This window comes from Mastomys coucha, unplaced genomic scaffold (assembly GCF_008632895.1).
Source record: "Mastomys coucha isolate ucsf_1 unplaced genomic scaffold, UCSF_Mcou_1 pScaffold12, whole genome shotgun sequence".
NCBI lineage: Eukaryota > Metazoa > Chordata > Mammalia > Rodentia > Muridae > Mastomys > Mastomys coucha.
Genome location: NW_022196894.1, coordinates 40,304,889 through 40,320,235, shown reverse-complemented (window position 1 = coordinate 40,320,235; position 15,347 = coordinate 40,304,889). Strand labels below are relative to the sequence as shown.

Genomic DNA, 15,347 nt, shown 5'->3' with positions numbered 1-15,347 from the left:
TTCAACCACAGGGGTCAGCAGCTTCTGTCCATTGGTTGGGTGCAAATATCTTCATCTGACTCTTTCAGATGCTTGTTGGGTCTTCCAGAGTTTGGTCATGATAGATCCCTTTTTGTGAGTGCTCCATAGCCTCAGTAATAGTATCAGGCCTTAGGACTGCCCCTTGAACTGGATCCCACTTTGGGCCTGTCACCCGACCTTCTTTCCTCAGGATCCTCTCCACTTCCATTCCTGCAGCTCTTTCAGACAGGAACAAATATGAGTCAGAGTTTTGACTGTGGGATGGCAGCCCACTCCTTCACTTTATGCTCTGTTTTCCTGCTGGAGGTGAGCTTTATAAGTTCCCTTTCCTTACTGTCTGGCATTTCATCTAAGGACTCTCCCTTTGAGTTCTAAGAGTCTCTCACTTCCCAGGTCACTGATGTATTCTGGAGGGTCTCCCCAACCTCCTATTTCCAGAGGTTGCATGTTTCTATTCTTTCTGCTGGCCCTCAGGGCTTCAGATCTTTTCTCTCACCCAATACCTGATTAGGTTTCCATCTCCCCCCTATTCCCAACCCCCATCCACTTTCCCTCCCTCCCCACTTATGATTGCTTTCTTTTCCCTCATAAGTGGGACTGAGCAGTAGTACTAAGTCATTTTTAACTCAAATAAGTTTTCATTTTTGGTATCCTAGTTAATCATGTTTACAGCTTTGAAAACTATTCAATGTCTTTTAACATTCTGTTCTATTTCTATAAAATTATTTTAGTTTGATTTTAGTCTGACAACTTATCTTTAAAAAACTTATCTTTTTTAAAAAAATTTTATTAGATATTTTCTTTATTTACATGTTAGATGATATCTCCTTTCCCAGTTTCCCCTCTGAAAAAAGAAAAGAAAAACAAAAAACAAAAAACAAAAAACAACCCTGTTCCCTCCCCTTTGTCTTCAGATGCCAGGCTAAAAGTTTGCCTTGTGACATTTTTTTTTTTTTTTGCTAAGCCTGTTTAAAAAACTAATCTATTTTCAATTTTTTCTTTGTTGTAAGAATGGAAACAACAGTACCTCAGCTTTTTTTTCAGAGATCCTTCTAATATACCAGTATGGTGCCTCATGTAAGCAAGTGTTTACTAAAATACAACTTTAAAGTAATATGTAACTATGTTCATGTTTCTACAATGTCTAACATAGTGTAGGCACAGAGACTATGATGTGGAGATCACTCACCAGCCTTGGTTTCTCCTCCCAACTGTTGTCTTATATTTTAAAATATGACTCCAATAGAGTTCTGTAGCATTATATGTGTGCTTATCTGAATTTTTACTCTTTCAATAGACACATGTCTGTTATGTGCTTATTAATTATTAGTGTTATTCCAGATACTTGGAATGTGGCAGCAGACAAAACAAAGGTGCTGACTTGGCACCTTATCTATATATCTATACATCTATACATCTATAAATCTATACATCCATATATCTATATAGATAATAATCACAAGTAAATGAGCATAAAATGCATAGCAGAAAGTTAGAAGGTTAATGACAAACTTAAGACTAGAGTGGTCAGGAAAAACTTTATTATTTTTACTTTCATTCTTGTTAAATATCTTTTCATTTGTTTAGTTCTTATATGTCAGTATATCTCAGTATATCCATGTAGTGTAAGTATTACTGAGCTTAGCTTTATACTACTGAAATGTACTTCCTCGATATTATTAAAATATTATGGTACACTTACTGTTAGGTTTGTTTCTTCTTCAACATCCCACCATGAGTCAGAACTCTTCTATATGTTGAAGAATGAGAGATGCCATTATATGCCCTGGGAGTATTGGTAGATGTGAACATTTAGATAATTTCAAATTGACGTCACCTGATATTGGTCTGTTCTAAGATAAGCAGGTATTGATTTCAGTGGTTCTTCTCTTACAGCCTTCCGTTAATCCTGTGAGGGTCAATCATTCCTTGAGGTTACCTCTCCTTTTCTCCCTAAAGAAGAAACAAAAGAAAATTGGAGTATGCCCATGGAGTGTAAGAGCAGACAGGTACCTAGGTTTGTTTCTAATCTAGATAAAGATAACATTTACTCCACCAAAGAATGAAACAACTCCACTCAATACTGCCCTTTGTTGGGGGCATCAATGCTATTCATTTCTATAGTCTGTACTTGATGTTTCTCTTGTCATACAGATAGCTTTGTTGAGAGTTTTCTTGAGAACAGAACTCTTAAAAGGAACTTTAACTTCACACATAAGACCAGTTTGAATGAGCATTCTAAAGAGATTAGATAGTCACAACATCATGTAGCATTAAACAAAAAGGGAGGCAGACTCACTCCTATCTGAAATAAAACAATACAACATTCTGAAAAGAACATTAAATAAGCAGAATACATATGCTATTACTTCCCAAATACTTTTGTCTGTTTTGAATAAGAAAATTTGCAACTTTTAAAAGCATGAGAGTCAAGAATGTTGCCAAATATCTTGGAAAATGACTGAAGAGTTGACAATGACACTCAGGGTTATCTAGTCTGAAAGTGATGACAAAATCAGAGGGTAGGCAGAAATACTGAAGACACTTCATTGAAGAAAGTTTACATAGAATAAATGATAGAGTTAAAGAATTTGTAACATAGTTAAGTATTCTGGAAATAAAATTTTAAAACAGGTGACATTATTTCATACCTATCAGAATGTAGATATATCATAATTATATAAATATATGTGTATATATGTATACATATGTGCATGTGTGTGTATGTATATGTGTAGGTATGTATGTTTGGATGTAATGAGACTCAATGTATGCAAGGATTTGGAAACCATAGGTCACTAACTAATTATCAATATAAATAAAAAATAGTACAGATAACTTTGTTATCACTCAAATCTGAAGTTTCTTAAATATACTGTGTAACTACTATGTGGTCCAGAAATTGCACTCCTAGGCATTTATCTCAGTGAAATAAAAATGTTTACATAAAACCCTAGTACTATTATTATTATGATTATTGTAGCTTTTTTCCATAACAGTCCAAACTGTAAACAATCCAGGTGCCAAACAATCAATAAATGGTAGTATTCATGCCACAAAATACCTCTCAACAATAGAAACGCTTTGTCCTTAATTCCATCATTGTCAGAATCCTGACACCATTATGGAATCAACTCTCTTTTTCTAAACCTTCTAAAATGTTAAGTACACACAATTTTATAATGTTGGTGTTTTCTTATATGTTCTAAATCCTCAATTGAGATATGCTCTTCTTGGGCAGACACATGACTTTCAGGTGACACAGAGCACTGAGTCCTTGAGAAACGTTCAAGGCATGCTTCAGCAAATCATTAGAATATTTCTTCCAGCAGCCCTTCTCAGTTTCTCAGACTGAGCAATCTGTAATTGCAACAGGTTACACTCAGTTCATTGAACTTCTTCAGAGTCCTACAGGACCCAACTCCTTAAATTTTTTTTCTTGTCTCCTGTGACACACTACTATTTCAATTCCTCTCTTTGATTTACTTTTATCATTTATTATCTACTGCTAAATATAAACATTACTTAAACAATTTTATCTAAAGCTGGGAGATGGCTTAGTTCATAAACTGTTTGTCATCTAAACTGAAAGACTCAATTTATATTACCGGTGTCTAGGTAATTACTGGTGGTAATTACCTATTACATGGCAGTAATTACGTATAAACCCAGGGCTGGGTTGGGGTTGGGACAGAACTATCCCTGCAGTTTGTTTGACAGCTAGTTGAGGCAATCATTGAGCTCCAGACTCAGTGAGAGATCCTGGCTCAAACTGTAAGGTGACAGTGATAGCGGAAGACACCAACATTGACCTCTGTCCTCCACACGTGTGCACAAGCATCACACTCATACATAATGTCTTACAAGCACATTTCTTTTCTTCACTTTCATTAGCATATTTTGACCCCTAAAATAACTTTTAGATAGTTCCTAATTTTTAACTAGACTTAATTTGATGAATAAAGCTATCTTGATGTGTCTGTGGCTCTTCCAAAAAAACCCCAATATTCTCCAAGTACAGCACGTTGTCTTTTCTCACTGGTTTCCTAGATAGTGTCTTTATTTTGGATTATGTTTTATAAGGATCTCACCAATACTAATAGCATACTCTGTGTAATCAGTCTTGATTATGACCACACAGACTTTAGAAATTTGCCCAAGGAAGGCAGCATACTCTTCTGTACTAGGAAGGCCCTCACCCCTCATAGTTCCATCTCTAATCTCCGTACATTATGTTGGTTCGTCTGCTCAATCATTGTCACAACAGGTACACAAAGGCATGGGTTGACAGAGGTCAGCTGGACTAAAGATCTTTTATTCTCTGATCTTGGACTGCTATCCCATTTGACATCCTGAAGAACTGACTTAAGCATTCAGATACAACCATGTAGTACAGCTTTGGCCAGTAGAGAATAAGAGATTGAGACCTTAAGTATAAGTTTCACCAATTTGACCCACCTAATGGATATTTCTGAAATCTATTCTCTGTGAAATTTCCAGCACATTGGATCAAACCTCAGGTTTTTTTTCAGCTGTAATTCCCCCAGCAACACTTCCTGGAACTGGCATTTCCATTTTCATCTCTCAGTCTTCTCCCAACCTAGTTAAAATTTCTTTTACAAACAGACTACATGACCCTTTTCTTTTCTCAGACTTCAGCATTTTAAGGGAAGACAAGACTAAAAGTCAGTACCTGAAATGCCAGGGTAAGTGATTTCAATTTCATTCACAGAAAACAAAAAGTCACTGAAAATTTAGTAGCTATGTTAGCAGGATCACTGTATTTCAGGGTTTAAGATAAACTGTCTAAGAGTTTCTACTATTTCGAGGGTAGTGAAGGGAAGCCAAAGCATTGGATTGAAGGCTGAGGACTAGAATATTGTATCCAATTGGAAATGATCTGATATTTTGTGCCTTTGGGTGGTTCAGGATGGTCAACAAGACCATACAACTTTATATCTGGGTCTTAGAGGTTAAGTTATGTTCTTATTGCACCTCCCAGATTTACATGTTGATGTCATACCCTTTAGTATTTTGGAATGTGACTTTCTTTGGGTATAGGGTCACTGACAGTGTATTTATTTAAAATTACATTATTATTGGAGTAGGGTTGGCCCCTAATTCAGTATGATTGTTTTCCTAAAAAAATAATGGACATAGATAGTCAAAGCCTGATCCCAACAGGAAGATGAAAACAGAGTAGTGTTGCTATCAATCTACTGCCACTTTGATTTTCAGCTTCTAATCTTATAGCCTTTAAGACAGCATATTCCATATTTAAGCCATCCAGTCCATGATAGTCTGCTGTGACAACCCCAGGAAGCTAACACACTAACATGGGTAATGAAACATCATTAATACAAGTAAAGAAGCCAAGAAGGGAAACCTACTGAGGTGAAGAGGAAACATGGAAAGAGATAGTACATCAAGAGTTTGGCATATCTGGATCATTGAATGGGATATATCAGAGGCATGAGTATAAATTGGAATTCTTGTGTGATGGAGTGAGAAACATGGTCCCCATTAATTGATCTGGAAAGCAAAGCATTATGTGACTAGGAACGAACTAGTCTTCTGCGTGTGACTAATGAGTCTGTACTTGAAAAGCATCCTCTCTCTCTCTAAAGCCTTGGGTGCAGAGAGGAACCAATTAGGCAAATTGAGTGAAATTCAGATAAGGAATTTATGAGAATGGAAGACTGGCTTTGAGAAAAGATGAAAGAAATGTACTTAGCTAGACTAAGTGTTGATTAAGTGGAATTTGATGATAGGGGACACATGTTTTAAAGAGGAAGCATCAAAGAAGAAACAAAGTGACACAAAGAGAAAGATGCACACGAGATACCAATTTTAGTAATAATTTTATTTCTTATAAACAGGAAGATAAATTAGTAATGTGTCCCTGGGAAAACATTTCTAACAAGATCACAAATGCAGAAGTCACAAAATGAGTACGTTAGATTACAAATATTTTAAAGTTTGAAAGAAATTCTAAGTATATATTGAAAGCAAACAATAAAATGAGAAAAAAGTGTATCTTTTATCGAAACTTTTATATGTATACAGTTAATAGATAGCCTTTATGATATAATCTTATTACCAAAAACTTTAGTATATTTAATTTTAAGTTAGGAAACAGCTGAAATGATAGTAAGTTAAGGTAAACAAGTAGTTGAAAAGGTGCTTCAAGTAACTTCTCAAATCATGTGAATTCAAATTATAATTTTTGTTTTAAGAACTGCATTGGTGAATACACAGAAAACTGATACTCTTGCACTTTAGTGAGAGCGTTAAAATATATGTAGCTTTTTTCAATATAATTTCAAAATTGTTTTCAAAAATTTAAATGTGCTTATGCTTTATTTTGTCCAATCAATTTCTAGGAAATTATTCTACAGAAACTCTCAGAAATTCTTGGAGGAGTATATAGCATGATGCTTTTCCGAATAACTGTTTGGGTTGGGGAAAGTTAGAAACAATCTAGGTGCCACTATTAATAAAGTAAGGTTTAGGAATGAATAGCAAATTATACAGGATGCAAGATGGTAGTGACAGCTGTGAATACAATGAAGTCAGTGTAACAACGAGGTTGTTTTCCGTATAATTGTTACATGCTAGAAAGACATTTATGACATATTTTTAAGTGTCAAAAGTTATAAGTGAAGTGTTGGTAGTAAGCACATAGATATGGAAATCATTGTTTAAAAAGCCTTACTTAAAAAAAAAGGCCTTACTTACTAATACTTATGACTGGGAGATGAGAATGTGGATAACTTATATATCTTTTTGAATGTGGGTCATTTGAGTGTGAATGCATTCATTTTATGATCATAAGTTCTCAGAAAAAAAATCCAAGTTAAGAGAAAGAAAATCCTGTAGTCCATTGAGTGGTGAGAGAATAAGAGAACCATCTAGAAGGCATGTTCAGTGTGAGATGTCTACATGTCGATGTCCTTTTAAGATATCTTGTTATTTTTTTTCAAAATCAGTAAACTCAAGATGAAATTTTACCTTGGTAAATCCATTCTAATATATCTTTAAATATTATCCATTTACATTTAGAGCTTTATGGAAAACTTTCTAGTGAAAAGTACATTTATGTTTCTCCAAGGTGCAAGCTTGAGTTAGAGGCTGAAAAGTTGGACGAAGGAGGAGAATCACTCCAGTGAGCTTGACCAATGATGGGTGTATTCATACTAATAAGGCATTGGTTCCTTTCTAATTTCATTACTGGTGCTAGGTATCTCAGTTAGGGTTTCTATTGCTGCAGTGAAACCCTATGACCAAAAAGCAAGTTGGTAGGAAAGACTTTATTCAGCTTACATTTCCATAGTACTGTTCATTATTGAAGGAAGTCAGAACAAGAAATAAAACAGGTAGGATCTTGAAGGCGGGAGCTGATGCAGAGGCCATAGAGAGGGGCTGCTTATTGGCTTATCAGTTTTACAGCCTGCTTTTTTTATAGAACCCAGGACCACCATCCCTTGGATGCCACCACCCACCATGGGCTGGGATCTCCCCTGATTGACACTAATTAAGAACATGTCCTACAGCTGGATCTCATGGAGGTATTTTCTCAATAGAGGCTCCTCCTCTGAAGACTCTAGCTTGTTTCAAGTTGACTTAAACCCAGTAAGTAAACTAGATGATAGAATATCTCACTATATTTGGGGAAAAAAGACAAATAACAGATACAAAAGGCATTTCCAGGTAAGACTGTTCCTTGTTCTGTGAGAAAATCAAAGTATTTCAGCCTGTAAGACATCATATCTTGGGGGAAAGTGTCATATCATATGTGGATTAGCTATTATTTAAGATTATTCAGCACTTGGCTCTTCCCCTGGTCTCTAGGTGACCTGCCCTGTTTTCCTGGCTTCAGGTATGAACAGAAGGCCAAGATTTACACCCTCACAGCCCCTCATTCTCCTAGGCATAGCCTTTAGTTATGAGTCGAGATCTTGAGATCATTGGTATCTATCTTAGACTCAGTCCTACTAAAAGAACATGACTTAAAGAGTGATGTGAAAGTGAATTATTAGGAAATGTGTCCCCCAAAAAGATGTAGATAGAAGGTGAGGAGGTAATGTGATTTGATTCACAGAAGAGTCATGCAAGGGTATAGTGTGTGGGATTATCCTGTAAGGAGAATCTTGATGGAAGTCATCCCACCCGCCCAGGGTTCAACTGCTCACTGGCTATACTTTATTACAGTAGCTGCATTCCATGAAAAATCAGAGAAAAGAAAAAGAACATGGAGTGGGGCTAAAAAGAGAGCTCATATGCTTTTAATGCCCATCTCCCAGAGGAGACCCATAGGATTCATTTAATTTTTACAGTATAGAAATTGTGACAAATTATGAATGTTGCCAAACAAGAAAGCTCATTAGAGGCTGGGTGGTGGTGGCACATGCCTTTCATCCCAGCACTTGGGAGACAGAGGCAGGTGGATTTCTGAGTTTGAGACCAGCCTGGTCTACAGAGTGATTTCCAGGATAGCCAGTGTTACACAGAGAAACCCTGCTCGAAAAACAGAAAAAAAAGAAAAAGAAAAAGAAAAAAAAAGAAAGCTTATTAGAGGTACAGGATTCGGTGATTTTTTTTTTAAGCCTGGGGCCAGCCATATCATTAATCTCTGCCTAGCACATACTCAAATTTCACATGCCCTAAAGAAAGCAGGTATTCAGCACCAAACACATTATTTGTGTTAAATTCTGAATACAGTGATTCACTTTTGAACAAGGGAGCTAAGAGTTTGTTTCCTTACCTGTCTGCCATTGTTTCAAGGACACTTGCCAGGAACAGATTTCCAGGCACTCTTAGACTTCTGTAAGTGTTATCTAAGCTGGTTCCACAGCCTGAGGGCAAGTCCTTTGGCAAAGGGATGAGGTGCTGATTGTAGTGAGTGACAGCTCCTGCTGAGAGGCAGACCTAGAAGATGGACCTGGGCCTGAGGGGATGTAGATAAAGGACTGACAGCAATTGTTACCCTCACCCACCCTGGGATGGTGTATCCTCAACGAAAACTCAGAAGACCCTTTCTTGAGAAGGAAGGTATAAGGCAGAGTGTGAGCCTCAAGCTGTGTGGAGCCATATTTTCCACCAAGTGTGAAGGAGCTTTCCATGGTGGCTGAAGATGACAGGCTTCAATAAACCACAGACAAACGCTACCTGTTGACATCAGGTTCTCCTTGAAGCCACCAGCCCCTCCACCTCTCCTTTGCTTTTAGTCATGGTGAATGTCCCCTTTCCTCTCTGTGTACTGCATATCTGCTGGTTTAATTTAGCTTCGTGACTTGCAAGTACTTGAGAAAGGCTTTGACTCTGTAAAATAGGCTGTGTTTCTAATGTGATAAACCCACTAGGCCATGGAAACATGATTCAGAGACATTTCAGGGTAAATTTTATTTCCCTTTGAAGGTAGGAATAGGATTTCATAAGTTTGGTCTGTCTATTTTGTAAGAGATTTTGACAAACTACAACCAGATCTACCATTCCCACTCATATAGCTAGCCACCTCTTTCACTTTAATTTATTAGATCTGTTTACAGAAATTATGAGGTTAAAATTTTAATATTCTTAAATATGTTTTTTAGTTTTATGAATAAAATATATATAGAAAGCTGTTTTCCCTTTTATTTGCACACCTACACAATACCCTTGACTTTGTCTTTTGACCAACAGAGCCTGAAATATTTATAATCTTCACTTTTTTCAAAGTATTTACCAATCCTGATCCTTTAAAAGTAAAAGAATAAAATAGACACGTAAGGAAAAGAACCATCTTATTATTATAATTCTTAAAAATCTTGTATAATGTTACATGTCAATCATCTAAAAAATTTTAACATTCCCTCTGGATAGAAATACATAGGTTGTTAAATGGAAAAAACAAGATGGTGTGCAGAAGAAGCATCGCTGTTGGAATGTGTTAAGGAGAACCTTTTGCCCATGTGCAGTAGAAGATAGGGCCCAAGTTACTGAAACCATGCCTACAATGATTGGTTTTCTTTAAGGTCCACAATGAGAAAGAACCCTAGAGCAGGACCTCCCTTAACTTAGGACCTTATTATTCAGAAACCTTATCTTAAAGAATTTATTTGAGTCTTAAATTCACATTTCTAATTGAGGATTATGGAGTTCTTTCAACACATATATATTAAGCACAACTAATGCTCCTGTTACTCTACTTGGATACAACTGCAGGTAAATATAGGGAAAGAGTCTGCCCTTGTGATACCATCAATCTGCCTGATAGCATTTATCCATATGACTTCCCTGCCTCTAGCAAGTCTTTGCATCCAACACAGACTGTTCAGTCTTGAGTGCATGGCTGTTACAATGTTCATTCCCACAAGGAATGATCCATCAAATAAACACATTATGAAGTTGGTGTCAGCATGGTAAAGGAAGATACAGTGAAAATGAAAACTGCTAATGATATGAGCACTCATTATGAGGTCAGTTGTATGCTAAGTAGTTCACATGTATTATTTCACTTGTCCATCCAACCCTAAGTGAGAGTTCATGTATTTTTGTCATTTTTCATATGAGGAAATAAGAGCCTAGAATGAATAAGTCACTTACCATTAATCAAGTTAAACTGGATTATCAGAACAGGCCCAATAGCCCTTACTCAAGGATGAATTCTTGGCCAATGGGATACAGAAACCCCTATAAAATCACTAATTATTGCCAGTGGTAGTTGATTGTCAGCACCTACATGGACTAGACAAAGCATTTCACCTAAAAGGAAAGGTCCCAAACCGGAGACACAGAACTGTAGTAAGGATTGGTGAAATACTATGTTCACAAGGGCAGTCTTCTTGACCAGCTATGGTGACCCACATTGAAGAATCATAAAAACCCAGATTAGGCTAATGGCACATGCAGAAATCCTTGAATGTCCTTAGAGAAGCCCATGCCTAAATGTCATAGTTATTCAACTCTAGTAGTGGTTTGAAGAATGGATTTGAGTTGTTTAAATGCTTGGGTAGGTTGGCTTTGGATGATAGTGTTGAGTGGAGCTGTAGAATCCATATATCAGTGGGTTGGTGTCCCCATCCCTCCATTGGGGACCCTGTCTATCTTCTGATGGTGCTCTCTTCAGGTTTCATATCCCCACTGTTGGGCATTTTGGTTAAGGTCACCCACAAGGAGTCCTGGTATTTTCCACCATGCCAGGTCTCTGGGACTTCTTTGAGATTCCCCCTGTTCCTAGCAGCTGCATATTTTCATTCATTCTTCTGGCCCTTTGGGCCTCTCTCCTATCTCTCTCCATATTTCATCCTGCACACTATTCCCCTCCTCCTCCCCTTTCCCACCTAAATCCCTCCCTTTGTCTGCCTCCCATGACTACTTTGTCGCCTCTTCTAAGTGGGATTTAAGCATTCTTATTTCCTTCTTGTAGGGTTTGTCATGGCTATTCTGAGGGATGGAAATTCAAACCCACCTACAAAACTTTTGTTAGATTCCGGCATGGGTCCTCCACTCGTGAAGAATCAGGAGGGAGAACATTGCAAATTGCATGAGGTTTATTATTGCCAGTATACTGGGGTCATCCTGCATTCAAAGCAAAGGCAACAACCAGGAACAAAATCACACACACTTTTTATACCTTTCAGTACATAGGTTTACAGCATGAGTTGGTTATCTCTCATTGGTGGAGTCCATTGTCTTCTGTTCTCATTGACCTTTAGGCCCCAGGTGAGGGGGAGACACCAATTGCATGTAGGAGGGGTCAGGGGAAATCCACCCTCCCATAGACATTTCTGGAACAGGACATTACTTCCCACAATTAGGGCATCTCCTGGGGGACTGATGTTTGCTCAGTAAACTCTTCTGAAGCTCTGTCTTTAGGCTTAATGGGCATTCCTTGCTCCTTGGTATTTTTATGAGGTGTCCCTATTTGCTCAATTTTTACACTTTCTACCCAAAATTGCTCTTGTCTAAAAGAAATGCAAGGACAAAAATGTAGCAGAGACCGAAGGAATGGCCAACCAGTGACTGGCCCAATTTGGGATTCATCCCATAGGCAGGCACAATTCCCTGACACCATTACTGATGTTATGTTGTGCTTGTAGACAGGAGCCTAGCATGGCTGTCTTCTGAGAGGCTCTAGCCAACAGATGACTGAGACAGATGTAGATACCCACAGCCAAGCATTCGGCAGAGGTTGGGACTCCTATGGAAGAGTTAGGGGAAGGATTTAAAAAACTGAAGGGGATGGCAACCCCATAGGAAGACCAATAGTGTCAACTAACCTTGACCCCTGGAAGCTCCCATAGACTTAACCACCATCTAAAGATCATATATGGGCTGATCTGCCCCCAGTACATATGTCTAGCCTATGTAGGTGGGTAGGAGAGGATGTGCCCAATCCTATAGAGACTTGATGTCCTGAGGATGCAGGGATACCCAGCTGGAGGACCCTCTCAGAGGCAAAGGGGAGGGGGGGATGGGGGGAAAGAACATTACAAGGGGGGACTGGAAGGAGAGGCAACATTTGGGATGTAAATAAATAAAATAATTTTAAAAAAGAATGCCTATGTCAGCCAGCATTTTGTAGAGAAACAGAACCAACAGGAAGTAGATAGGCAGATAGATGGATAGATGGATAGATAGATCAATAGATAGATGATAGAGATAAACATTTGGAAGTACTGGCTTATCAGGTTATGGTTGCTGAGAAGTACCATCATGTACTGTCTACAAATGAGAAACTTTATATCAAACGGAAGAAATCTAGTCTCATTTCAAAATTCTGAGAACCAGGGGAACCAATCCTAAGTGCCACGGCCAAGAACAAGGAGTACCTGTGTCTGATGACAGGGCAAGATGGATGCTGAGGGACAGGATGTAGAAAACCTACTTTCCTCCATCTTATGGTATATTCAGAACCTCAACACACTGGATAGTAGCTGTGGTTTTATCTAGTCAGTCTACTAATGAAAATACTAATTCTTAAAACCCATCTTCATAGGCATACCTCACAACAGTGTTTTACCAATGATAGTCCTTACCAAGCAATAAGTAACACACACACACACACACACACACACACACACACACAAATAGCCATTGCAATGTTGCAGAAGGGAGGAGAGAGTTAAGCAAAATTAACTAAAAATTAACTAAATTTTGAGTACATGCAGACACTAAAATATTGGTTACTAGTTATCCAAGTAAGTATGCTCTGTAGCCAGTTTGAATATTTGCCTTTTGATAGTAGAGTCTGAGTAAACAGTGTAGAGGGTTGGGACTGACAGTTGAGGTGAGGTGATGATAAATGATCAAGGTGTGCAGAAGCCTAAGAGTGTAGCTCTTACAGAAACTCACAGTTTGGCTGCACAAGGAGGGAGAAGAGCCAGCCATAAAGACAAAGGATCCTTCACCAGGGTTGTAGAGCTAAAGAAAACTGTGTGATGGAGCCAGGGGAAGACTGGACATGAAGGGGCTGGTGCTGAACAGGATTGACATCAGATGGAAGGCAGGAGATGGAAAGCTGAGCACAGCAAAGGCCTCATGAACTGAGGTTTCTGGGGATAGGTGAGAAAGAATATGTTGAACACAAAAGGGGCAGGGCGGTATTAGGGGGCTGCTCAACCAGAATGTAGAGGTCATCTCATGGAGTCGTGCCTTAAGGGTATGGTCCACAAAAAGCGAGAAATTGCAGTTTTTTAGTAAATTACAATTTTTATTCATATTTAAAAACAATGGGGACATGAGGGACTCATCTGGGAGACTTTTCTACCCCAGTAATATTTTCTAGAACCTTCTCATCTTTTGTGGAAGATAAGCTGATGGTAGAAATGTGTCTTTATAGCACTGCAAACTGAAATGTACAATTCTCTAAGTTGCCTTTCCATCAGTATTAACTTTACATTTTCCTTAGCGTGTCATCTTTCTGTGCTGACAAGGAGAAGAGAAGAAAAAACATGCTAATTGGCTGAAATAAAAGTGGAATTTCTAAGGCTGCCTATCTACATCATTTCTCTGCTGGCTTTTCCTGGGTAACAGAGTGTCTAATGTTCAGGGACAAGAGGCTTCAGACCACAGGGTACCTGCCAGCTCTCCAGAGGGCAGAAACTCACATTTGCATACATATGAATGAGGACAGGAATAGGTTGAGAGATAAAAAATGAAGCAGTTGCTAGAGCTGTGTGCTGTGCAAAGGGACCTGGATGCCCCTGATGGAGGGGGAACTTGGACACCAGATAGGTGGCATACATAATGGTGTTAGAAAAGAGCTATTCAGTGGCATGATATATTTTCCCAGCATGCTATGCCAAGGCAGCACGTTGCTTAATTGTGTAAAGTATGAGACCTGGTAACTCCTCTCACCTTCCAAAAGTGCTTAGGGTTGCAGAAGGAAAATTTGGCATCTGTTTCCATTCATTTCAAAGGATGAAAGAAAAGGCCACTGTAGAGATGTATTGATCTTTGGAAAGGTCAGGTGAAGATTCATAGGTCAAGGTGTTACTTCTGAATAGTTGAGATGTGAAGAGATGAGACAGGGATGGGGAAAATATAATAAAATAAAAAACAAAGCAATATTCCATTTGTACAATCAAAACTATTTGTGACCTTTTAGAATGTAAAGCAGCATAGTATTGTGTATGCTGGGGTGTGCATATGCATATATATCTATATATGTCTGCACATCTGAAGAACATAATCATGATTAACTTTAAAATAGAAGCCAGTTTCAGAAAATAAATTCAGTGAACTCTAAAAATTACAAATATATTTATTTCACTGTATAGCCTTGAAATTAGAAAAGGAAAAATATACAAGAAATTTAAGGTGGAGAGATCAAAAACAGGAGTGAAAAGAGTGAAGCGTTAGATATACAAAGGGGAAAGAGGGAGTGTAAATGGAAAAATAAAGGAAAACCAAAGGAAAAAGCATGAAGAAAGGTTATGGGAGGGATTACCACTACTGACACTGATCATGTGTCCAGCGTCCACATCTCCAGATCATTGTAAAGAGCTAAGAGGGCAGGTGAGCCAAGCAGTGGACAGGAAGAGCTGGCATATCAAGCCTTCTGAGATGAGCAAGCTGTTTGGAGATCATTTACTTTTTTACATACTGTTCTTTGTTTAAGGGACCCAGACTGGACCCATATAGTGACCCTTTAAAATGAGAGCAACCAGCTTAGTACAGTTTCTTCAGAGTCTGAATTCTATTGTGTTTCATTCTCAAAGTTTACAGCAAAGGTTTGAAATAAAATATTCATTTCTTTTGGGGTCTTTGAAGTTTATTGTTACATGTGCAGGGATGGTCACATTTCAGAGGGTGACACAGAAAACTCTGAATATTATTCTAGA

The 15,347-nt window shown here is 38.1% G+C and overlaps 1 long non-coding RNA gene across 1 annotated transcript; it reads left to right on the top strand.

The window, feature by feature from the left end:
- The first annotated feature begins 1,922 nt into the window (after nucleotides 1-1,922).
- On the top strand, nucleotides 1,923-7,592 carry LOC116086413. The gene is made up of 3 exons (XR_004116914.1): nucleotides 1,923-2,030; nucleotides 4,674-4,727; nucleotides 7,487-7,592. It is a non-coding gene; the product is annotated as an uncharacterized LOC116086413 (long non-coding RNA).
- Nucleotides 7,593-15,347: the final 7,755 nt, after the last annotated feature.